We start from the raw sequence: 26,271 nt of genomic DNA on the forward strand, positions 1-26,271 counted from the left end.
AAGGCAATTCTGAGTTATAAATAATACCCATGATTTTCTCTGAGTAAAATTGTTGTGTCTTTGCTGTTTGATCAGCTTACTGTGAAAAGGAAAGGAAGCAGAGTCTTTGACAACAGCTTGATCTGCAGAAATCAGTCTGCAGTATGAAGAAAACTGATAATTGGCTGGTGTCTGTGCATCAAGCTGTTGTGAGGGGCGCAGTTACACTGGCTGGTTGGAAAGAAGGCAAGTCAAGTATGAAGAATCTGTCAGACACAAGACAAGTTTGGTAAGCACATCATAAGAATGTAAGAGCAGATATGCTAGGTCACATGCTGGTCCATCTAGTCCAGCTAGGGTTGTCAGGTCCCCTTACCCTCCCAGCGGGAGGGGGGACCCAGGCCTTACCTTTGACTTCTTCCTGGGAGCTTCCTTACGTGCGCTTTTTCATGCTGGAACAATGACGTCACTTCTTGGAAGTGACATCATTGCACAAGGTAGGGGAGGGCATGCACGCTTCACAGTGGAGGGGGGTAGGCCCCTTCCCCACCTTCGCTTTCCACTAGCCAGGTAAATGGTGGGGGCAAATGGTAGGAGCGGGAATGGGAATGGGATCCCTAAGTCCATCATCCTCTTTTGCACAGTGGACAGCCCAAGAAAGGCCTACAACTAGCCCAAAGCCTCCCCCTGCTGTTGCTCCCTGGACTGGTACTGAGATACATACGTACTTATAAAGGAAAGTTCCATATAAGTCATCACAGCCATTCCATTCATTGTGGCATCTTATCTACTATTATAGACGCTCAGTGCTCCTTACTGGTTTATGACTTCCTGGAATGTGGGTCATGCCACTGCTCTCCAACACAGACATGATTCAAGCAACAAGGGACTTTTCCTTCTAATGGATTCTTTATAATAGTTCTTTTCAGTGCAGTTATTAGTAGTTAGTATTTGTTTCATGTGGTGTAGTTTTGTTTACTTTTATTTGTATTCTGAGTTCAAATTTTGCTGGAATCTTTTAAGCCTTTGAGTACATGACAGTGAAAACCAGGTCACTACTTGGTCATACACTAGTAGTAAGGATTGCCCTACTTTGGAGACTGTTTTTCTTACTCCTATTGTAGACTTATCATGGCATATGCATTATTATTGGCTTTATTTTGTGACACCCAGGTGTAAAGTGGAAGTGTCTGTTTGCAAGATAAGATTTTCCCATCTCTGACCAACAGATGGAAAGTGCTAATTAAAATGGAGTTACATTTCAATATTAATTGGGCTGAGATCACACTGTATAATAAACTTCACTCTTTTGAATAAGCTGTCACATGAAGTGTTTTGGACACTGAATTTTTCATTAGCACATAATTGAATCTGCAGCACAACGCTATCCAAAAGAACATCACAATGTGCCTTAGTCTCACTACATCTGAGGACAAAAGAGCTAGCTACAGCTGTTTATCTTTTTTTTTTCAAAATGGCTATGGTTATTTCTTTTTTTCCTCCCAGAATTCTTTACAGGTGTACCATGAAGAAAGGCTGTAAAGACTGTAAAGTTTGAATTTCATGGCATAACTGTAGCTTTTCCACAAAATGAGTTAGTTATTCCTTTTTCTTAAAAATAATACTCTTTTGTGCTTCTAGTCACCATTAAAAGTTCCTGCTGAAAACTTTTCTCCTGAGTTATAGGTTAAGAGAATACTTAACTGAAACTGAAGTTATGAGAAACTCATTACATAATAGACCATTGCATTTTCCAAAACCGAATAACTATAAAAGATCTAAACCAATCTAATTCAGTGATTCGTGAACTATGGATACTTGGAGCACCTTTTCTTATCTATATTCAAATTGGAGGTAAGTTTTTTTTCCTTCCTAGGTACTTGAAAGGATCTAAATATATTGTCTTGATCAGCTCCCCAAAACAATGGGCAAGCATCTTGCTTACAACTGCAGTTGCTTACAACTGCCACTGCCACTTAATTGCTTCAAAAATATAGGGTGTTCCCCCCCCTCATCCCCTCACCCAGTTTCAGCGAGATTGCACCCTGGGAAAGGCATGATCCATGGCTCTCCCCCTTTAGTCCCCACTGTCCTCCAAAGACCCCCAAGTTTCAGAGAGATTGCAGCCTGGGAAAGGCATGATCCATGGCTCTCCCCCTTTAGTCCTCACTGTCCTCTGAAGACCCCCAAGTTTCAGAGAGATTGCAGCCCGGGAAAGGCATGATCCATGGCTCTCCCCCTTTAGTCCCCACTGTCCTCTGAAGACCCCCTCCAGTTCCAGAGAGATTGCACCCCAGATGACATTTGGCCGGTTACAGCCAAAACAAAAAAAGTGTCCATGAGCATTGCATACATCCCCCTTTACTGACATTGGAGTCTGCAGACTGCCAATTCTCGAGTGGTGCCAAAAAATATACTTCCTGCCAATGGAGTAAGTAAGGGCTCGCCTCCCTCCTCTTGGGATCCAATTGGTGAATGCCATTAAATAAAACAAGATACTGCTGGACCAGTGTCTGCCTGCTGCTGCTGTGCAGTAAGAACTGAAATGATACACACAAACATTTTGGTTGAATGTTCCATTACAACTTAGTTTCTAGGATTTGGCTCACTGTTCTGGAAGCTGCTTTAACGAAACAGTGAATTCCAGATCTATTTATGGCTTGTTTGTTTCGTTTTGCACACCCCTGGTTAAAGAAATTAAAAGATAGTTTTTATATGATTAAATCAATGCCTTATTTTAAAAGAAAGGCTTTAAAAATGATGTTTGGAGGCAAATGATGAATCAGATGGATAACTGAATTTGGTTTATATGAAATACTTGAAGGAAGTGATCCACTTTTCTCACTGAATTGTGAGTTAAAATACTGTATTTATAGCATGGTTTGATCACTAAATTGTCATTGAACTCTCCTCTGGATATGTTTTCTGTGTGTATATAAAAACCATAATTCAAAGAAAAAAAGAAAAATGCGTACCTTCATGGATAAATTTTGCTAAGAAGAAACAAAAAAAAGTATGAAAATAAATTGTGGATTTGATTTGATTTGCACAAGAGGCAAAATTCAAACAACGATTTTTCAGATCAAAACAGTAAAGATGAGAAATTCAGAAGCAAGTCCTACTTTAATTTAGGTATGATCAAAAAAGAGAAAATTGTTCAGACTCAGTGGATTTTTGTTTCTTGTCCCAATAACCTACACCCAAATCTACGGATGTCTTATGGGTACAGGATATTCATTGAAATTTATCTGCATGCTAAATATACAGAGATCTGGATCAGAAGTTTTGAACAGCTTCCAAATGATAGATGCACTATGGAAAGGGTTGGGTTATGGGACTGCAGTTCAGAAGAATTTTTTTTAAAAAAAGATGCTTGTTATGCATGATTCTGGTTTGTGTGCATCTCAAGATCATGACATTTGACTTCTATACTATTTTTTTGACTTTGAGAGTCATTAAATGAATGAATTATACTACTTTAGAAACAAGTAATGTAGCAGTATTGAGATTTCTACTGTGCCACTAAAGAGGGGAAAATTGAAATAATTTAGAATTTATCACAAGTGATAATGATGCCATATGGGAAGACAGAAGAGTCCACTTTTCCAGAAGAAATAATATAAAACATATTTTTTTCAATTGCATAAATCTACTCAACTGTGTTAAATCTAAAGGGGAAAATTACCATTGCTTGTAGACCAAGGGTCAATGTTGACTTTGTAAAACTGAAATTAATTCCGCCTGCAGACAGTAGAATCATTTGAAAATATGAAAATGAATCTTAAAATACTCTGTGGCTGGAATCCAAAGGGCTGCCTGAGAGAATTTTTGTGTGGGCAGTAAAACTGCTGAGGCCTCTGTATCAATAAGAATTAACTTTCATCATGGAAATACCATTCCTCTGGAATGGGAAATATCACATTTAGATACACTTCAAGGAATTGAAGTCCAAATGAAAAACTAGGAAAGGTCTGGAGCATGCATGAAATCCATTGCATGTGCTTGGGGGATAGTTAGATCCCATCGCATATGTTTACATGATTAGTTCTTTTTAATATACCCCCTATGTCCCATTTAAGATTTGCAAATCTCCTTTGTCTTAACTCCCACTGGAGTCCATGTCTATTTCTCCCTGCTACTTCTGAGATCCATTGCTTTCCTTTTCCTCCTTATAGACCAAGAAGTTTTTCCTTGCTTCTTCATTTAAGTTATTTCACAACCAATATATGCAGAGTTCTTCCCTTTCATTCCCTCACTTCCCTTCACTTCCTCATATACAGTTCTACTGTAAGCAGTTCTTCTGTGTTGTCTCATAATAATATTGGTTGGGGGGGGGGACTTTATAGCAATTATACCTTGTACAAACTCCCTCAATTACACAAGAGAAGAGCTTTTCATTATGCCACAAACTGGAGTCATGATGAGAAATCGTGCCAAGAAGATGCCATTGTTCCGGGAGTTTTTTGTGATTTTGCGTGGCCGATAAAACGTGTGAAAACGGCCTATATCACATTGAAGTTTCCTGTTGAAGTTGAAGCATAGCACTGTACTGAGCAACTTTGTACCTGCAAGCATCCACAAGATCATTTAAGCTTCTTTTGCCCAGTATAAGAACTATTGAATCTCATTTACCTGAGAAGAGGCACATTTCCCCCAGGGTTTCTCTCTCTCTAATTACTAAGCAATTGTATCAGCTTTTAAGAGGAAAGGGTTTGGATCTAAGCATAGCCATGGATATAGTAATACACTTGAACCATGGAGTTAAGGAAAACTGATCTGGTAGATGGGAAGTCCACCCAAGAGTCAAGGCCTTTAAGAGGTGTCAAGGAGCATAAAGATCATGGATGGAAAAATAACAACGGCCAAAAGGGGAAGTTACCCAAATTAAACAGTTTCTGGGTACTAAAACTCAGAGTGACCCATGCCATGTGTTGGGAAATTTTCTTGGTAAAAATATCCAAGTACGCTGGGAACATGCATCAATCCAATCAGGAAGCCCCACATAGACATGAGTGCCTTGGCAATCACACAAATAAGATCTCAAAGAGGGAAAGAGTGTATAAAAGAAGACCACAAAAGTGGGTGAGACAGAAATTCCCTTTGCTAGATTTTCCCCAACTGCTCAGCAATGCCTCATCAGCTTGGCCAAGCCTTGTTTCGGATAAATACAATGTAGGCTTGCTGAAATTCTGTCTGTTTTATGTATTCAATAAAAACTATAGCTGCTTCAAGGCATGTTGATGTCCTGTCCCTTTCTTCTCCTCCTACTGGCACCTTGAGCTCAAACCAAATCCCTGTGTGAGAAGCTGGGACCTTGGGGAATTTGATCACCTCCAAAGTAGACCCCACTTCAGGGAAGAATTCCTGCATGACAATAACGGGAAGTTAATGTGTAGACACTGGAAGCAAACAGAGGCTGCAATCCTAAACACACTCACTAGGAAGCAAGTAGAGATGGGCACGAACAGCAATATGAACAAAAAAAAAGCCATGAACAGCCCACTCTGCTGTTCGCGAACAAGCTGTTCATGAGGCCTCATTCAAAATGAACAGGTGGTCGTTGCAAGCCTCGTTCATTGCTGTTTGTCAAGCCAGACAGTCTGGCACCTGCAATCAATTCCCTTGGCAACTTAGGCAGGGATTGTCTGAACTCTGTCTGAACTCCTGCTGTTGCCCTGGAACCCCCAATCTAAGCCCAATTTAGCTTGATAGGCAGGTCTTCCTTTCAAGTGTGGAGCTCCAAATTTGTTACAACAAGGGAGCAAAGACCAGGGGGGAGGGGGCTCTCAGCTCTGGCTTAGTTTGCAGACAGTGGAGAGGGAGATAGTTGCTGTTGGCATTTTTATAGAGAGAGTGCATTAGAGCTTGAATTTTCTTTGTGTGTGGTGGGATAGAGATCTACCCCTTCAAGTTCCAAGGCTGCTGCCAGGCTCTGGGCCAAGCTATTATTTATTTGTACCTTTCCTGATGCCTGCTCAGGTAAGGTTTCTGGGAGTGATGGGGTAGGGATCTACCTCTTAAAATTCCAGGGCTGCTGCCAGGTTCTGGGGCCAAACTATTATTTATTATTAATACCTTTCCTGGTGCCTGCTAATGTCAGGTTTCTGGGAGTGGTGCAGTAGGGATCTTAACTTGATGATGGCTGGAGGAGAGCCTGCTGGCCCCCATGAACAGCCAACCACGAACATGTTTGTGAACAGGGCCATGTTTGTGGTTGTTCATGAGTCCCTGTTCGTGGATGGCAATGAGCAACAAACATCATGTTTGTTTGTTTTTTCTGTTTGCGCCCATCTCTAGAAGCAAGTCACATTGATCTTACTGGAATTTATTTCTGATTTTTCATGCTTATGATTTTACTGTGAGATACGTAAGTAATAAGTCTCAAAAATTTGGAAGAAATCAGTCAAATTGAATGATTGGCTGTCTACTTGTGACTGGTGTGAGCCTGACGTGAAAAACCAGCAAGTAGCTCACGTGAATGAACACTAGCTGGCTTTATCCTACCAGTTTTTTGGCTAGAGAAACAGGGAAGGAGATGGGCAATTTAACCACTGAAGAGGAATCATGGTGTGACAAACCCAGTAAGACCCTAAGGTCATCTGTCGAATTCCCTGGAAATAAATCTTAACCCTTAAATAGAAAAAAAACAGTATTGATTTTGGTGGGAAAAAATCCTTGCAAATCAAATTTATGTATAACTCTCTTGCTCAGTAGAAGATGGTTACTAACTAGATGAAGAAATAATAGTTGCTGGCCCTACTTTAAAAAAAAATTGCAGTTTCCCCACTTCTCCACCCCATCCTGTACTTCACCTGCTTCCTGATGAAGATGTTAATATTGAATTTGCAGCTTCCTTGAGATGGTTGTTTATGATTGACTCAAATGGTCTTGCAGTTTTCCTAAACAGTCTTTCCTAAACAGGCTCAGCTACAAATCTTGCCTTCAGCCTCTTACTCATCCAGCTCTTGGAAGACCTTGGCTTATAGTACTCTTCTGCTACTACTTCTTCTGATGCTCCTTCCTGCCCAAGGCACTCTTCCTAACTAAAACCATATTTGAGCTAGCAACAGTCACTCAGTTAACCAACCAGCTAGTCTCTGCACGTACATTAACCAGCTTGTTTGCCTCTATAAAACAAAACATACATAAACAGAACAAAGATAACAATAACACTCTGTTATGAAATTATGTTTCAAACAATTGTATGCTCTTAACAGAGAGCTTGTTTCTCCACCCATGTTAATGAAAGCCACGTGAAATAATGGCTATGGTGAGAAGGAAAATAGAAGAGATCAAGCAGAAAAGCTTGTAGGATCCAACCCATTGAAGCTAAGGGGACTCTTGGTTCTTTTCCTGCCCGGAACTCTAATGTCAAATTACAATACAATAGGGATTTCTTACAGCAAACCTTTGAAAATGGTACATCTTAGAACTGTGTGCGCATAAAGTGCCATCAAGTCTCAACTGGCTTATGGCTACTCCTGCTGGGGTTTTTAAGGCTCCTCATCATTTAAGGCAACATACTAACATAGATGGCTTGCCATTGACTGCTTCTACATAGTGACCGTGATCTTTCTTGGTGGTCTCCCGTCAAAGTAGTAACTAGGGCCGACCCTGCTTAGCTTACAACATCTGAGGATATCAAGCTAGCCTGAGGCATCCAGGTCAGGGCAGTTTAAGGATTACCAGGATGTAAAATGGCCATTGGCATGTATACTTTTAAAACAATAAGAAGCAGTAGATACTTCCATTGACTAATTATCACTGCTGTAAATATATTTTATTTAATTTATATAATTGCTGTGCTCTGTCATAGTAGGGTTTCAACCAGTAGGGTGTAATTTTTAGAAATAAAGTATGTATAGGCTATTTCTTTCTTTCTTTCTTTCTTTCTTTCTTTCTTTCTTTCTTTCTTTCTTTCTTTCTTTCTTTCTTTCTTTCTTTCTTTCTTTCTTTCTTTCTTTCTTTGAACCTACCTCCTACTTTCTAAAGTATGGTTCTGAAGATTCTCTCTCTCTCTCTCTCTTAGTGCATGTGTGTGTGTATATATATATATATTTGTCCTATGGCATTGCACACACACACATCACAAGTCACTTCACATTCATCATTTGTCGCAGCACATTAAGCCATTATGCCACTCAGAGGCGTCACATTGTCGCATACAGTAATATGACAGGGCATAGTATAATCCATTGTGACACAATGCCATGCCAAGGGCCAAATTCACTTGATTCCCATTTTTAAATCAGGAAGCTGTTGTCAAAGTGGGTAGACCTTCATGGGAGACATGGCTGACCTGCAGTAGATGTCCACTGTCATGATCTTTCATATTATTTTATACAAGAATAAAAAGCCATAGGAACAAACTAGGACACACAAACATCCTCAAGCAATGTGATATCCAGTTTTCCTGAATGTGACCTCCTTCCGTTTCCTGTTTCTGCAGAGTTGTTATTAGAAAGGGCACGGGGCTGTTCTGTAACTGAACAAGCAGCACATAGCTCAGCCTCTCTTCCAAGGGGAAGTCAGCTCAGCTATAGCGTCACTTGCTCTTTTTGTTCTGCTTGATCTGTTAGTTCTGAGGAATGAAATTTTAATTAGGTTTTTACTATATATTGATTTATATACTTTAATCATGATCAAGTACCTTTCTATACCTTTTTTAACAGATGCATCAGCGAAAAAAGTAAAATAAAGTGCATACACTGCAATTCATTGTCATCTTTCTGAAGCAGTTTGTGCTTAGCATCATTTTAAGATGCATTTAGACGAACTGAACATTTGATACCCTACTTTTCTTCATTGCACAGGAGGTTCAAGGTAGCTAGTATACAGCTAGAAAAATATAGCAGTATGTATTTACAGCAGGGTAGGAGAGTAGGCATTTTGGATTTTTTCTGATCAATTTCTTTGCTATTGCTGTTCCAGAGTTTATCTCTGCACTTCATTGAGTTTCTCCTTAATTATCGTTGAACTTATAAAATTATAAAATAAATTCAATGAAGATAGCTAAAGGTAGGTAGCCATGTTGGTCAGTAGTAGAACAGCACTGAACTCAAATCCTAAAATTAATTCGGGAAGTGGATAATGAATAGTTTGAAAGCCTTCTTTTCCTCCTGATATTTGCATCTGTTTCTCCCTTTGGTTAAGAATGTGCACATTTCTAAACCATTGCCAAAAAATTAACCTTGAGTTAATTCCATGTCTGATTATATGAAGACTCTGGGTATTTTTGGGTATTTGGGTTTTATTGATGCAGTCATGCATTCTTCCTCTGCATTCATAAAGCACAAGACTAATCTTGATAAGACTGTCTATATAATTAAATTAAGCATGCTTTTTTGCAGTTAGTAGTCTACATATGCACATTAATACTACAAACCAGAAAAAATATTAATAGGTATGATGAACCTGAAGTTGTAAGTAGAGATGGGCACAATCCGCATTACGAACGTCAAAAACCCACGAAAATGGCGATCGAGCGATCGTGACCCAGTGGATTGTGATCGTCCACGGCCAACGATCCAGCAGTCGGGAGAGGCCTGGGTCGTGGTGTTCGGGCTCAGTTCAGGAAGCCAGACACTCAGGCGCCAGCAATCTATTCCCCTGGCAACGGACCCAGGGGAATGCCTGAGCTCTGTTTGCCCTCCTTCTGTCACCCTGGAAACCCGAATGGAAGCCCAGCTTTCCTTGATCAGCAGGGCTTCCTTCCAACCAAGGAGCAGCAAAGCAGTTACAAGTTGGGAGAAGACACCCAGTGGAGGGAGGGGGAAGGGGGTGTTCTGTAGCCATGGGCGCTCCAATCTCATCCCTGCAAACCCTGATAGGCAGCTCTGACGGCCAAAAACAGACCTCCTGTGTTGCTGAATGGGACCCATCACCCACCATTCCTGTATTGCTGGGAACAGCGGGCCGCCCCTCCGCTGTGGCCTCCACGATCCACGGTTCGGTTTGGGAACGGGAGATGTTCATTGCTGTTCAGGAATTCGGGATCATGGTCTGCACCGAACCACGATCCTCTGGTTTGGTAATTTTTTTTGGTTCGTGCGCATGTCTAGTTGTAAGTACAATAAAAAACATTCTGTACAAAATTTAGAAACAAATAGAAGAAATTAATGTTCTACCTTCTTGCCTTTTTTGAGCACAGAACTGATCATTTGGTAAGATATTTGGATATATGAATGAATCTGGATGAGTCCATTTGCATGGTTATGACTGTTTTCTTGTGAAATTAGATTTTCTCACTGCTACTTCTTGCCACCTATCTGCTGTTGCCCCTGTCTTTATGTTCTCTTGGTATTCATGGAAAAGTTTTCAACATCTTAGTGAAACAATGGAGAATTTCTGATGTATCAGTTCAGACCAACTGATACTGAATGTTAAAATGTTAAAATTTGGGCAACATTTGAGAAACATTCCTATTAATAAGACATAAACTTCACCCAAGAATGCAATTTTGTTTTTAAAAGCCTTCCTGTGTTTTCACATGGCTGTGATTGCCTATCAACAAAGTTGTTTTGGTGAAGCAGCCTAGCTTTTTTTTTAAAAAGTCTGGCAAGGTAGAACAGATGAAGTTCTTACCAAAACTATGGTTCTAGATAAATTAGTTGTATCAGTGCCACCAAATCAGGACATGAGACACCAATATGCGGGTTAACAAATTTATTAATGGTGGATCTACATCAATAAACATCCTGGTAATAGTGTGAGATGGTGCTAACAAGCAGCCTATTGTAGCTACCAGCATTTTATTGGGCAAGCCCACCCTGGCTCCCAACTTAGCCAGCCCTACAGCTGGCTTTTCATTTGCACATAAAGACAGTGCCAAGAGATGTAAAGCCTCCCCCCCCCACCATGTGCTGCTCCAGTAACTTTGGTTAGTGCTGCTCAGTCTTCAAGGGTGTTCCCTCCCCAGCCTACCAGGCCACTTGAGCCAATGATGGGTTAACTTGGGAATAGTCCTCCACCATCCTTAAATGGCTTGGGGCACCTGCCAATTATCCCCATCTGTACTTTAGCAACTTGTACTAATCCTGCCAAAGCTATAAATGGCCTAACCAGTCAAAAGACCAGGCCTAACTGGAGAAAGCCATCACTCTCCAGGATGCTGTCAAGTAGACCCAAAGGGGGGTGGTACCTTCCCAGCCAATTTGGATGTCCAACAGAAATCCTGATCAGCCCCTCAAAAGACAACCAGCTACTCCCATGTTGTCGATAGCAAAAGGGGGCAGGCCAACTTGCAAAAAAAAAAATCTGCAAAGAACACAGAAGAGTCCAAGAGCTTCTCCTGCATGCTTCTGACTGGCTGCAGCCTCAAGGCCAGCAAATGGCTCATCTGGAGCCAGTAGTGCTCTCATGGCTTATTTAAAATGCCCTGCTCTGTTCCCCCCATCCAAGGTGGCTCTGTTTAGCATGCCCTTGTTAGACATGGGCCATAGTGCCTAGAGGGCCAGGCTCAGTCCATCCCTCCCAAACATTCTGCTGGCCTCAGTTATGGAGGGCAGCATTTGGGGGTGGGGCAGCAGCTGGCCTTATGCAAGGGGAACATGGGAGGCAAATGTGGAAGAGCAAACTGGAGCAGCCAGCTCCCCAGCTCTTTCTCATCTATCAATTCTCACCTTTTGTGCTGAGCCTCTGGAGACAGGGTACTGGAAGGGGTCTGCCATGAGAGAAGTTAGCCTAACATTCTTGTCTTTGCTCTCTCCTGGGGTTATGAGTGCTTGCCTAATTTTGCAAAGTGCTCTTCCTGCAACTGAAGTGCCTTACACTCTAAGTCTGCACAGCAGAGAGCTATACGAAAGACCCCATGACCCCCACCTTTTTTACTAGATTCATGAGTATCCTGGTGCATGGGTTTATGTAGGGTGGGGAGCAAGATTGTGTGCTGGGGGCAGGCTTGGCAGCTGGCAGGGCCAAGGGGATTGGTTGCAGCTGTAGTCAGCATCCTGTGCTCCTCCGGGACATTTAAGTGGGGCTGTGCATGGGGGGAGGGGATGGTTTTCCTTTCCTTTTGCATGAGTGCCTATGCGCTATGCCCTCTTTTTCATGGCCTAACTGTTCACCAGTGATTGGTGGTGTTATGCAGCCTGAAGTAGCTTAGGAAACTGACTAACTCCTGACTCACCCACCGCCCTCTGGCCCATCCACTCCCATGCTGATGCAGGGTTTTACGACCAGTGCCCAATGGTGGCTGGCCACAGCTGGCCTCTACTGGTGTTCCAGCCTAGCATGGCACTGGAGGGGGTGAACAGCACTGGCATAAGTCAGGTTTACAACAACGTAAGTGCGAGCTAGTCAACTTCCTGAGGTATTCCCCCACCCCTCTTATGATTGCTTTATTTCTTTGGTTTACCCATTTATTGAATGATAATCATAATGATTTATCTCAGGGCTATAATATGTATACATGACACAAGGTTTGGAAAACCAATATTTATGAAAGTTCCAATGGAGTAAAAGTTATCCCCAATCAAAATATATATACAATACATTTTGCAATATCCTACTATATAAAAGGCTAAGCATATTCAAGACAACTCATCTACTAACTTGGTGCGCCACCAGAGGGTGCTCCTGTGGAGGAAAGCCCAGATGAGGCAGCCAGACCTCCAGAGAGCGTGCCATGGCAGGAAGCCCAGGCTGGAATGAGGCACAGAGCTGGCAGCAATGCCCCTCCACTGCCTTTACCCAGCTAGGATCAGGAGCAGAGCAGGTGGCAATGTCCACCTGTCTTTTACCCAGCTGAGATCAGGAAGGGAGCAGGTGGCAATGCCCACTCCCCATCTTCACCCAGCTGGGATCAGGAGCGGAGCAGGTGGCAATGCCCATCCCCCACCTTCACCCAGCTAGAATCAGGAGCAGAGCAGGTGGCAATGCATGCCCTCCACCTTCACCCAGCTGCGGATCAGGACCAAAGCAGGTGGCAATGCCTGCTTCCCGTCTCACCCAGCTGGGATCAGGAGCAGAGAGAGGGCAATGCCTGCCCCCCACCTTCATCCAGCTGGGATCAGGAGCAGAGCGGGATGGCAATGCCCACCCCCTGCCTTCACCCAGCTGGGATGAGGAACAAAGCAATGCCTGTCCCCTGCCTTCATCCAGCTGGGATCAGGAATGGAGCAGGTGACAATGCCCAACTGCTGCCCTCACCCAGCTGGGATCAGGCGCAGAGCAGGTGGTAATGCCCACCCAGCTTTTACCCAGCTGGAATCAGGCATGGAGTAGGGGGCAATACCTGCCCTCTGTCTTCACCCAGCTGCGAACAGGAGTTGAGTAGGTGGCAATGCCTGCCCCCTGCTTCACCTGGCCGGGATCAGGTGTAGAGCAGGCAGCAAGGCCCTCCTCTTCATTCGGCCAGGATCAGGAGTGGAGCAGGTGGCAATACCCCCCCCCCCTTCACTTGTCTGGGACCAGGTGCAGAGCAGGTGGCCATGCCCGCCCCCCCTGCCTTTGTCCAGCTGGGATCAGTGATGGAGGAGGAGGGAATGCCCACCTGCTCACCCTCCCCTTTCTAGATCCCATTGTATTTCCCCCCACAATGGGCTTTGTTGCTAGTTACATGATAATAGTTATCCAAAAATGTGGTGAACATGAATGCTGAATGCAAAAACCACACTCTGCAATTATTGTCAGTGAACATTATTTTTAATTATTGAAGTATATATCATAATGCATAATAATGTCCATTGGCTCTGGTGCCAATAATATTAATGGAACAAACATAGCATGTTATACATAATATTAAGCTTTAAGTCATAAATAGCAGCAAATTAAAATGGCAAAGAGCTTTGTTGAACTTGAAGGCTAACAGATATATTGCATCATAAATTTTTATAAGCCAGAGTTCTTTTGTCAGATGCAAAGTTTGTCTTAAGGTGCATGAGACTTTTCATTGTTTTAGGGTTGTCAGCTCTGAGTTGGAAAATTCCTGCAGATTTAGGAGTGGAGTCTGAGGAGAATTGGGTTTGGGTAGGGTCCTCAGCAAGGTATATTGCCATAGAGTCCACCCTCCTAAGCAGCCATTTTCTCCAGTTGTAATTCCAAGAGATCTCTAAGCCCCATCTGGAGCTTGGCAAGACTAGCTTCAGTTGACTAACATGGCAGCCCCTCTGGAAATGGTCAGCTTGTATATGTGAACAGTTATAGTAAACAAACCAGCTATTTAGAGTGAAGGGGGATTTCATTTTGAGGGGGATTAAAGGACACTGCCTAGAGTGGCTTAACATTCCTTTCCTTGTACACTACAGCCATCTTTCAATACAGCCCTGCAAGCCATTCCTGCCCAACAGAGTTTCTTGAACTTGAAAGAGAAAAGCTCACAGGAGTCATGAATCCTTACTGAATATGTGGATGAACACAGTGTGTCGTGCTGTGTTTAAAGAGAGAGGTTTTAAAAGAGGAGCGTATTAGCTGCTCCAAGCTTTCTCTCTGGAAACACTAAAGAACTGGCCCTGTACTAATAAATAAATAAAAATTGCACTAATAAATAATTTTTTAAAAAACAGAACTGGCCCTGTATGCACAATCATATCAAGTTTGAGTTTTTCCCACACATCATTTCGCATCCTCATACTGGTTCTGCAAAGGGAGGTTGGAAGGTGTGTAGTGAAATTCACTTATTCAATTCATTTTTTTAGATAAAATATTATGGGTTAGGCTTTTGAGACTCCCCCCCCCCTTTTAGGAGATTGGGGCTGGTTGTCAGTACTGTATATTCTGGTGTCTGGAGTCGGACTCCGAGACCGTGCCCGGGGCCATCTACCCACCCGCAACCCCCCAAAACCCACCGGGAGTCTCCAGCAACAGCTGGAGAGGGAGACGGCCCAGGTGACTGGAGTCCCGATGCCCAAGATGTGGGACAGCTGAGGTGCAGCACCAGAAGGCCCCGCGGCTGCAGAGGTGGCCCCGAGAGCAAGGGAAGCAGGGTGAAGCAATGCAGTGACAGGACCCAGCTCCTCGGGCTGCAACATGCCTCAGCCGTGGTGGGCAGGCAGCCGCCACAGCAGCAGCACAGCGGCCCGCACCAAGCCCCAGCTGGAATGGGGCATCAGCGGGGAGACGCACAGCCAGGCCGAGAGGGAGGCCCAGCCCCACCCCACCCCCAGGAGATGCCTGGGACCTAGGCTCGATGCCAGGCCAACAGGCCACACCTTAGCCTGCCCACAGGCTGCAATCCTGGGCTGGGAGTGGGTGCACCCAGGAAAGTGTCCAACCAGCCCCCAAGAGGGCTGAGGGCATGTGGGGTGGAGAGGTTGTGGCCACATCTGGCACAGGTGTTGGGTCTAACACTGAGGGTTGGAGAGTGGGAACCAGGGCGGGAGTGGTGATAAGGGAAAGGATAAAAAGGAGGCTCCATGCCCAGGCCGGGGAGGAGTACGGAGGGCTGTCCCTGAAGCTAAGGGGCAGAATCCAAGAGGGGCAGAAGGCCACGCCAGGGTGACCCCCAGAGGCACAACTGTAACCCCAATTCTGAGGCCTCAAATAGGGTGAGGAAGCCTCCCGAAGGGCAGGGCAACGCCCTAACCAGGGGCATGCAGTAGGCCCTGAGGCAGAGAAAGGACCAGAGGGGCAGCACCATGACAGACAGCACAATGGTGGACTGGCATCCACAAAGCGAAGACAAGGCAGCACATGACATCTAGCCAGATAAGAGACTTTCCACAGATGCAAACCTGAAACAGCTCTCAAGGACAAAGCTTCACAGAGTCTGTAGTAGGGTTGCCAGGTCCCCTTACCATTCTGGCGGGAGGCTCGGGATCTGGTACTTTACCTTTCTTGTGGCCTAGCATGCTTCACTCACACCCACGCAACAATGTCACTTCTGAGTGACATCACATGGGTGCAGGAGCTCACACACACTTTGCAATGGGCTGATTTGGGCCTCAAACATGCCCAATTCAGCCTCTTTGGGGCCCAAATTGGCCCGCTGCAAAGTGCATTGTCTTGGGGCAGAGTAATGACATCACTCCTGGAAGTGACATCATCACACTGTTGAGACTGTTTACTGTCAGTGACAGCTGGCTAGATCAGAATGATCTAGCCTGACAGGTAGTGAGTCACATGACTGCATGTCATGTGATACACAGGGATAATTAGACTCAGTCATGGTGAGTCAGCAACTATTCCTAATTGGTGTAATTGGTGTAATCTCCTGTGATTAAGCAATGTGTACTTAATGGGTGCAATACTGTTATGTGGCGCCCTCTGTTGGTTACACAAGTCTGGCACAAGTCCTTGACACACACCACCACCAGAAGCGTGCCCAGGAAGTCCATTCCCATGCCCTTCTCCCCTGCTGGCCAATTGAGTGCTAGCGGGGGGGGGGAGGTGAAAGTGGGTGATCCCCCCACCCCCACCAGGAGAATGAGATCCCTAATCTGTACTTGCCTCTTGGCTTGTTAGTGAAGGAATAGGCAACTCAGCATGACTTGGACATTGGAGGGTGTTGAATCTCTGTCATCAAAGGCGCGTATGTGTAACTTGCTTGATAGTAAGTTGCTTCTCTTTCTCTTTGTCTGAGGCAGGAACACCTCCTGACTCCTCCTCTGTCTCTGTGTCTCTTGGGAGATTTCTTCTTCTTGCCTCATGGCCTTCCAAATGGGAAGGATGTATTTCTCAGAGCTCCTGCCGTGAAGGCCTCATCCACAGACCCACCTGCAGCCTCGCTACCAGACTATTTTGGCAGTGTTATTTATAGAGAAAGTCACTCTTTAGACTAGAACTCTTTCTTTCTACACCAAGATAGTGCTATGAATGGAATCTACCTCAATAAACTGTTACGTTCTATCTTTCTACAATTTGATTGTCTGAGGATTCATTACTGCACACTGACTAAGTAATTCTGCTACCAACGAAATATAACTATTTCTAATAGTTAGCACGTAGCCTTATGGGGGAGGGGTGATGACAGGCCGAGTCTGTCATCAAAGGTTTTTGGCCCATCTAATTGGCTAAGAGTTTAGGCCAGCTACAGGTGGCTGTTCTTGAAAAAAAGAGTTGTTTCTTCAGTCTCTTAGATCAGGAAGGATGAGGAGAATCAGGAAAGAGAAAGGGGCCTGTTCCTGCTTTGCCCCTGTTCCTGAATGCTACACAACGGATGGGTGCCTTTGCTAGCAACCTTTGTGCTTTTGTCTTTGGGACCTCTGGACGTAAGAGCTAAAGCTCCCTTTTGGACTCTGAAACTTGCTGAAGGAAATGGCTGGAACAAGTTCAGGGACTTCTAATGAATATGGCTTAGCCACTATAGGAGTGTATTTGCTTCTCCCTGGAAACACTAAAGAACTGGCCCTGTATGCTCAATCATATCAAGTTTGACCTTTTTTGACATATGCTTTCACATGCTTATAATGGTAGTGCAAAGGGAGGTGGAAAGATGGAAGAACTGAAAGAATCAACGGCTAATTCTGAAATTAATTTTCAAAAGCCTTCTGGCTGATCAGAATTAAGGCAGAGTAGAATGCACCACAGTCAGAGTCCATAATGACAGACAAATGAAATGGGGATGTCTGCTTATCGCCACAAAATCTGAACAGAAAGGTTAGATGATGCCTACTCCATCCAATGATTTTTTTTTTGATGGAACTCTTTTATTTCCAGATGGCTTCCTGCAACTTCTGGTGTCAAATAATCTCTTTGTAGGCTTGTAAGTTTGACTAATGGGATCATTAGTGTGAGGAGTAATTTATTAGTTTAGATTTGCCTCATGCAATATCTTTTGTTAACAGGAATAAAGAGTATGTGTTAAAATGAGAGCTGTGTTGAGGTGACATGATAAAATTAGCAGCCATGATTCCAGAAAGAACTGTATTAAGACTCCCTTTTAACAGGAAGTTTTGATTTTCAGCTCTCAGAATGAAAAGGCAGAAACCATGAGGGCTCCAGTGTGGGAACATGTCAGATTATGACCATTGTTCCAGCCTGAAATTTCAAGAAAAATAAACCACAACGAAAAAGCTTAGCTGGATGCAAAGTGACGTGTAGGGCATGGTTACTCAAATGGGAAAGCTCCTGTCGAGGGAAGCAGCATCACTCGCCACCTGATCTAATTACTTCTGACACCAGATGAGAGCTACCTAGAAAAAGCCCAGCATCTGTAATAGGCTGATCAAATTTCATTAACAAAGCATGAATACTGACAAGATTATAAAATACAGTTCACTTGAATGGTCACCCTGTACACAAAAGTATGATTTTCATTTAAGAGGTGAAACAGGAAAAGGAAACTTGCAAAGGACAACAGCCCTCATGTTAAGGCACAGAAAGGTTGTTCACAATAACAGTCCACAAGTGAAAAATGCAAACGTTTGTCATTCAAACACTGTACTATCCTCCACTTTAAGAGGAAGATTGATTTCTTTGGCTAATATTCGGCATGCAGAGCATTTAGATCCTTAACCCCAGGAGGTTGTTTGAACTGAAAGTTAGTAACATAGTAACTATGTGTGCAATTTCCCACCTTCCATTTCATTTTTGATTCCAACATTTCTGATTTCTGTATAACCTCACAAGCATGCTCATGATGTACACAGGCAAAAGTAGTTATATATCCAACACAAAGCGCTGCCTACATAATGACTTTCAAATGCATCAAATACATAGGAAACGTTCCTTACATAACCTCCCATCATATATCGGGAAGGATATATATGATGTCAGGTTTCCATTAGAAGTTTGCCAGGATCTTGGAGTATATTTTAGATTTTATCACTTTGCCAGTAAAGTCAATAAATATTTTTGCCTTGACTATATATCAAATATATGCATGGCAGAAGCACTTTCACTAGGCTGTAATTTTAAGGATTTACAAGGAGCCAGTTTTTAAAATTTTATTTATTTATTTATCTACCTATCTATCTATCTGAACGAATGGGGATGTAATGTACTTTACTGCTTCAAAGAGTGAAAGATTAATAGATCAGGCAAGCAGCAAAGCATTCTTTCAGCAGGCAATGTATATGCAATGTCGACGCTGTTCTGTTGTTGCACTTCCTATTCCTTACCCTGGTCCAAGGTTTTTCTTACAGCCTTGAATAACTTCACTGTGACTGCAAATTTACTTAAATCTACATACTACCTTGATGCTCTTTTAAAGCTCTACCTAGTTTTCTGCAAGTACAAAGAATGAACTACGGTTTTATATTATATATCAGAACATCCAGAAAAAAATCATATTAGAAATCTATATGATTGACCACATTTATAGCTTGGAGCCATCCAAGTTACAAGATTCATTCCTGAAACTGGACAGCTTCAAAAAAGGGTCTGATAACCAAGATCCTGTTTTTCAGCACAAAATATTTACATGTGGAGTGTCTGTGAAGATGGCCTACAGTAAAAAAATTACTCTTTGTTTCTTTTTATTTGGGAAAAAAGTTCATTTTAAAATGCATTTACAATAAAGTTAACTAACTGCTGTTTTCAAACTGAATATTGCACTACCCTGAAGAATCCATTTTGCAGTTTAGGGTTGCCCAACTTTACAGTTAAAGTAACCACTTTCACCCAAATCAAAGCAGTGGCCCAAAAGGACACCACTTTGCTATCACTCTCTTGGAGAGCATCCATCATTACCGGATACGGGCACGAACCGCATTACGAACCAAAAAAAACCACAAACCGCCTGATCGTCTGTTCGCAAACCAGTGGTTTGTGAGGGTCCATGGCCAACGAACTAGCATTCATTGGAAAGCCCGGTTTGTTGTGTTCGCCCGCGGTTCATGAAACCAGACAGTCAGGCACCATCAATCAATTCCCTTGGAAATGGAGCTGGGGGAATGCCTGAACTCTGTCTGCACTCCTTCTGTTGCCCTGGAAACCTGAATCGAAGCCCAGCTTACCTTCATCAGCAGATCTTCCTTCCAACCATGGAGCTGCAAATTGGTTACAATTGGTTACATGGGAGAAGACACCCGGGGGGAGGGAGGGGGAAAGGGGGTGTTCTGTAGCCATGGGCACTCCAATCTCATCCCTGCAAACCCTGATAGGCAGTTCTGACAGCCAACCCCTTGTACACTGGGCCAACGTCAACTGGTGGCTCTACTTGTATTGAATGGGAGTTTTCTGGGGGCCTTGGATTGGAGAGGCTATAACTCCAAGATCCCTATTGCAATCTTGACCAAACTTGGGTGCTGTCTGGAGGAGAGTCTGCTAAACACTCCCTGGGATTATGGGCTCTCTAAATCCAACAGGGGCTGTTCTGATGCCCATGAACCTCGAACCAGTTCATCAGCGGGAAATGTTCATTTTGGTTTGTTAGTTCGGGTTCGTCGGTGGCACCGAACCACGAGCCACTGGTTCGTTAATTTTTTTTGGTTCGTGCCCATGTCTAATCATTACTACCAGAAAACACACAGCATCTGAGCATGAGACCAGTTCCTGCAGATCCCATGTTCGTATGCTGCATGTTTTTGTTGGGGGTTTGGTCCCTGGAGTCTGCCCCAGATCAGCTTCAGCAGATCCCACATCCATTTCTCTTCTCCCAGCTGAAGAGGTTCTGGCCTGCCACTCTGCTATTCTTCTTGGCCAATGGGACCATGATAAAATATTCCTGCATTCAGGAGACTATAGCTGGGGAATGGGCACCTTATCCGCAGGATTGGTTTTGGTCAACCAGCAGCATTGTTGCAGAGACACCAGTAGGCAGTTGTCAAGTTCATCCCAGTCTGATATATTCTTGGCAGTAATTTGTTTCTTCAGCTCTTGCCAGCAAATGGCAGTCCTTAGGGGAAAATATCCTCAAGAGCAGAAGTGGTTGCCAGGCTTGCATTCAGCAACTAGTTTTTCTCATCTCTACAGCAAAAACATCTTAAATCCAAGAGGGATATAGCTTCATGTCAAAAATGTGTTGTTTATCACGTCAAATGATCCAAAACACCCCTACATATATACACACTTCAGAGTAAGCCCCTGGTGGGGGCAGGGGATCCCCTGCTCCCAGCCTCTGCCCCTCGCACTACTCACCTGGCCAATGGGGGGGGATACGAGGCAACAATGTCACTTCCAGGAGTGAGGTCATCGTGTAGGCCACAGGAGTGCTTCTACACTTCATGCCAGGCCAATTTGGGCACGAAGCGTGGGAACAGTCCGGCAGCCTGTGCGATGACATCACTCCCAGAAGTGACATCATTGTGCTGTGCCGGGAGTGCAGACTTGCTTTGCATGTTAAGACATTCCAAAGGTGAGTGCTGGGTCATTCCCCCCACCTTCAGGAGGGTAAGAGAACCTGGGAACCCTATTCATAGTCCTATTTTTGCCTTTTAGTGTGCCAGTTTCTCCATCGTGGGCCCACATTGCTCTGCAGGCCAGACCTGAACATTTTGTTCTGTTTCAGCAATGTGAGATGCTGTTCTCTTAAACAACATGTTTTTCACCCTGATATCCATTTTATCTAGTCACAGTGTCTTGTTATTACATTTGTGAGTAGGCCGTTTAAACTATGCACTTGGTATGAAGGTTTTGGGGGAGGATAGGAACATTCCTCAGATTGGACGCTCCCTGTGTACTGCTTATCAGTTGGCCTGGAATACATCACTTCTCTTCAAGACCAGCTAGGGGAAAACAAGTGCATACGTGTAGCCATGTAACTTAAAGTTAAGTCTTAGAAAAAACCCTTCACTGAGGAATACCATCTCCAGCTGAACTGTGGAAGCAGTGCTGTGCAACAGGCTAGATCCCAGGGAGTTGCCCGTTGAGGTTTTCCAGAGTTCTCAACAGTAGTATAGGGGTGTAAGCATACAATCTGTTCTGTACTTATTCTTTTTTTTACTCTAAATTATTGGAGGGATTTAATAAATCTAGTTTCCTTCAACACTTTTGTGTTTATTGTCTTCAGACTCCAAAGAACCATTGCCCCTTGGCAACACAGTAAGCACTTGAATCCTATAAGAAGAGTTCTTTATCATAATGTAGGGCTTTATGGTTGTTTAGGAAACACTAAATAACTCACCTATGTCAAGAAATGGGTATCTCTCAGACTGTTTCTTGGCTGGCAAAACTTTATTTCAGGCTTTTGGGCCTAGTTAGGCATGAAAAGAAATCTCTGGAAACTTATTGAAACTCGGAGGTAGTTGTTCCTAGAGAGAGAAGCTTGGAAAAGTTACTTACAGAAACCAGGTGTAGTTGAAATCAATAACATCAGAGATAGTCAAGGTCAGAGACAGAAAGGGGGGCTCATCACCTGCATTTAGGGTTCCCAGATCTCTGTACCCTCCCGGTGAGAGGAGGGAACCCAAGACTTACCTGTTGGGATCTCCTTGCAAGCCCACAAGGGGCGCACATGCTCTTGCTTTATATACTTATCAGTTGCATAAGATGTATAACTCTCAAATTATTGTTTAATTTAGAATATGTATAACTTTTATACTATGCACTTACTTTATTCTATTTTCTTTTCTTTAAATAAATTTCTTAAATTAAAAAAAAAGATATCGCACAAAAGAGCCACCAGCGTTCCGTGAGTGGGGTGCTATTTTTAATACATGCGGGGGAAGCCAGTTTCTATATACATCTCAGAGACCCCTATATAGCAGAAACTCAGCTCAAGTTGGACTGCAGGGCAGCACTGTGCAACTGACCAGAACCTCTTCCCTTTGTCGTTTCTTGGGGTTCCTGACAGCATTATAGGGGCACAAGCATATTCTCTGTTCTGTACTTGTTTATTTTAGTAAACTGCTTTAGATTACTTTAATAAAGCTCTTTCCCTTCAATACTTGTTTATTTATTGTCATCAAATCTAAAAGAACCATTGCCCCTTGGCAACACATTTACTTACCATGGCACAGCTTGTACATGACCGTGTGCAAAGCAATTTATGCAGGAAAACCTGTAGAAGTACTGACAGAGACAGTTGCCAGTCTCAATTATTACCAACTGCACAGACTCAAAGCACAGACTCAGAATTGCTCCATGGCATGCCATCTGAAATTTGAATGAAACAGCAAAGCGATCGGATAAAGGGTCCAACTCACATGTAACAGCTGTTCAATCTGAATGTCGATCACATTTCATCTTACCTTTGCAGCATCTCTAGACAAGAGGTGCTTTTATCTAATGAGTGTAGGAACCAGCAGATTAAAATGAATCTTAAAATGGGAATACTGCTGAGCGCAGGAGACTTTCACAGTTGAGGACTGAACTTCCACCACCTTCTCAACCTCACTGCCTACCTTCTCCAGTCTGAAAAAAGAGTAGCTGCCAGCACACCTAGACCAATCAAAGCATTAGAGATGCCTGAGACCTGTTCCCTAGAATCTGAGAGGGAACAGATTCTATCTTCTAACTTCTGGTGGTTGGTGGTTGGTGGCAGTTCAGCTTCTGCTCAGGTTTTTTTTTAAAGAGATCTGCTACTGAATCCACTGACCAGTGCTGGTTGTCACTGAGCCCTATTTCAGGCTACCAAACAAGGCTGGGAGCAAAAGTTGACACTGTAATTACTTTTATTCAAGTTGACAGTAGGGATGTGCGTTTCGGCATTCGGAATGCCGAAAGAAAGCCGAAACAAAAGTGTTTCGGCTTCTTTCAGATAAGCCGAAATGTTTCGGGGAATGCCGAAACGTTTCGGCATAGCCGAAAGAAAAAAGCCGAAACGTTTCGGCTTTCTTTCGGCTTTCTTTCAGCATTCGAGAATCGCCATTTTGTTTTTGCTAGCCGTTTGCCTTAGCAAGCGGCTAGCAAAATCCTGCTGGAAGCAAAGGCTTCCTGCAGGCTCTTAGAAGAGGGGAGGGGGGGAGAAGGAGTGAATCACTCACTCCTTCTGTCACCCCCCCACTCCTCTTGCAAAGGAGGATAGGGAATCCTGCTTTGCCTTGCAAATGCAAGGTGCAAGCATTGCATTGCACTTCGCATTTGCAAAGCAGCAGAGATTCCCGCCAAAACTAACAGGTAGGGGAGGGGGAGCAGGAGGAGGGTGACTCTTGGAGTGTGGGTGGGGAAAGGCAGGGGAGGGGGGACTTTAGGAGTCACCAATCCCTCTGCTGTATTTTCATGCCAGCCAATAGATTTAAATCTTTGGCTGAGGCTGCAGCAGGGGGTTTAAATTTGGAGCTAGACTGTCTGGAGCACCTCTGTTGCTGCTGCTGCTGACCGAGAGAGGAGAAGAAGAGAGACTGCACTGCACCTGGAGCCTGGAGGACATCTGCCTGGAGGATCAACTGTGCTGCTGGACATCCTGAGAGGACACCTGGTAGGCCTTTTTAAAATTTTTGAAAATTTTTTTGATGCTGGGCAATGTGCTGCTGTGGCCTGCCTCTGCAAAAACGTGTTGCAGTTTATTCTTGGCATGGCCTGGGGGACAGGTTGGGCAGACAATGTTTGATGGTGGGGGGGGGTTCAGCATTGGTTGTTGTGCTTGCCTTCTTTAAGCTTGATCTACTGTTTTAAGATTAAAACAAGAGTGTGCCAGCTTTGGGCCTACACAGGCCAGAAGCTCTGCTGGGTGTCTTTGGTGCCTTTCTTCTGGCTGGCTCTCACAGTTATGCTTCACAATCTGGAATGGTGTGGCTTGTTTTTCTGTGTCTGGTCCCCTGCTTGCAAGGATTCCCAACAGGCTCCGTCCTGATCAACTGTGCCAGCCTGTGGCCCACACACAGGTATGCTGCTTTGGCTTTGGTAACCCTTTTTGGTTGCTAGCCTGGCACTCACAGTTGTGCTTCACAAACTGGAATGGTGTGGGCTTTTTTCCTGTGTTTGGTCCCCTGCTTGCAAGGATTCCCAACAGGCTCCGTCCTGAACAACTGTGCCAGCCTGCGGCCCACACACAGGTCTGCTGCTTTGGCTTTGGTAACCCTTTTTGGTTGCTGGCCTGGCACTCACAGTTGTGCTTCACAAACTGGAATGGTGTGGGCTTTTTTCCTGCGTTTGGTCCCCTGCTTGCAAGGATTCCCAACAGGCTCCGTCCTGAACAACTGTGCCAGCCTGCGGCCCACACACAGGTCTGCTGCTTTGGCTTTGGTAACCCTTTTTGGTTGCTGGCCTGGCACTCACAGTTGTGCTTCACAAACTGGAATGGTGTGGGCTTTTTTCCTGTGTTTGGTCCCCTGCTTGCAAGGATTCCCAACAGGCTCCGTCCTGAACAACTGTGCCAGCCTGCGGGCCACACACAGGTCTGCTGCTTTGGCTTTGGTAACCCTTTTTGGTTGCTGGCCTGGCACTCACAGTTGTGCTTCACAAACTGGAATGGTGTGGGCTTTTTTCCTGTGTTTGGTCCCCTGCTTGCAAGGATTCCGAACAGGCTCCGTCCTGAACAACTGTGCCAGCCTGCGGCCCACACACAGGTCTGCTGCTCCGGCTTTGGTAACCCTTTTTGGTTGCTGGCCTGGCACTCACAGTTGTGCTTCACAAACTGGAATGGTGTGGGCTTTTTTCCTGTGTCTGGTCCCCTGCTTGCAAGGATTCCCAACAGGCTCCGTCCTGAACAACTGTGCCAGCCTGCGGCCCACACACAGGTCTGCTGCTTTGGCTTTGGTAACCCTTTTTGGTTGCTGGCCTGGCACTCACAGTTGTGCTTCACAAACTGGAATGGTGTGGGCTTTTTTCCTGTGTCTGGTCCCCTGCTTGCAAGGATTCCCAACAGGCTCCGTCCTGATCAACTGTGCCAGCCTGCGGCCCACACACAGGTATGCTGCTTTGGCTTTGGTAACCCTTTTTGGTTGCTGGCCTGGCACTCACAGTTGTGCTTCACAAACTGGAATGGTGTGGGCTTTTTTCCTGTGTCTGGTCCCCTGCTTGCAAGGATTCCCAACAGGCTCCGTCCTGAACAACTGTGCCAGCCTGCGGCCCACACACAGGCCTGCTGCTCCGGCTTCGGTAACCCTTTTTGGTTTCTGGCCTGGCACTCACAGTTGTGCTTCACAAACTGGAATGGTGTGGGCTTTTTTCCTGTGTCTGGTCCCCTGCTTGCAAGGATTCCCAACAGGCTCCTGAACAACTGTGCCAGCCTGTGGCCCACACACAGGTATGCTGCTTTGGCTTTGGTAACCCTTTTTGGTTGCTGGCCTGGCACTCACAGTTGTGCTTCACAAACTGGAATGGTGTGGGCTTTTTCCTGTGTCTGGCCCCCTGCTTCCAAGGCTTTCCAACAGGCTCCGTCCTGAACAACTGTGCCAGCCTGCGGTCCACACACAGATATGCTGCTTTGGCTTTGGTAACCCTTCCCGTTTGCTGGCCTGGCACTCACTGTTTTGCTTCACATTCAGGTTGTTTATCGTTGGTGGACCTCTTCTGGACTGGACTGCACTTGGTGGACATCGGCCTGCAGATCTCTGCGTGGAGGATCAACATTGCTGGACATCTGCAGTG

This window comes from Eublepharis macularius, chromosome 9, assembly GCF_028583425.1.
Source record: "Eublepharis macularius isolate TG4126 chromosome 9, MPM_Emac_v1.0, whole genome shotgun sequence".
Lineage (NCBI taxonomy): Eukaryota > Metazoa > Chordata > Lepidosauria > Squamata > Eublepharidae > Eublepharis > Eublepharis macularius.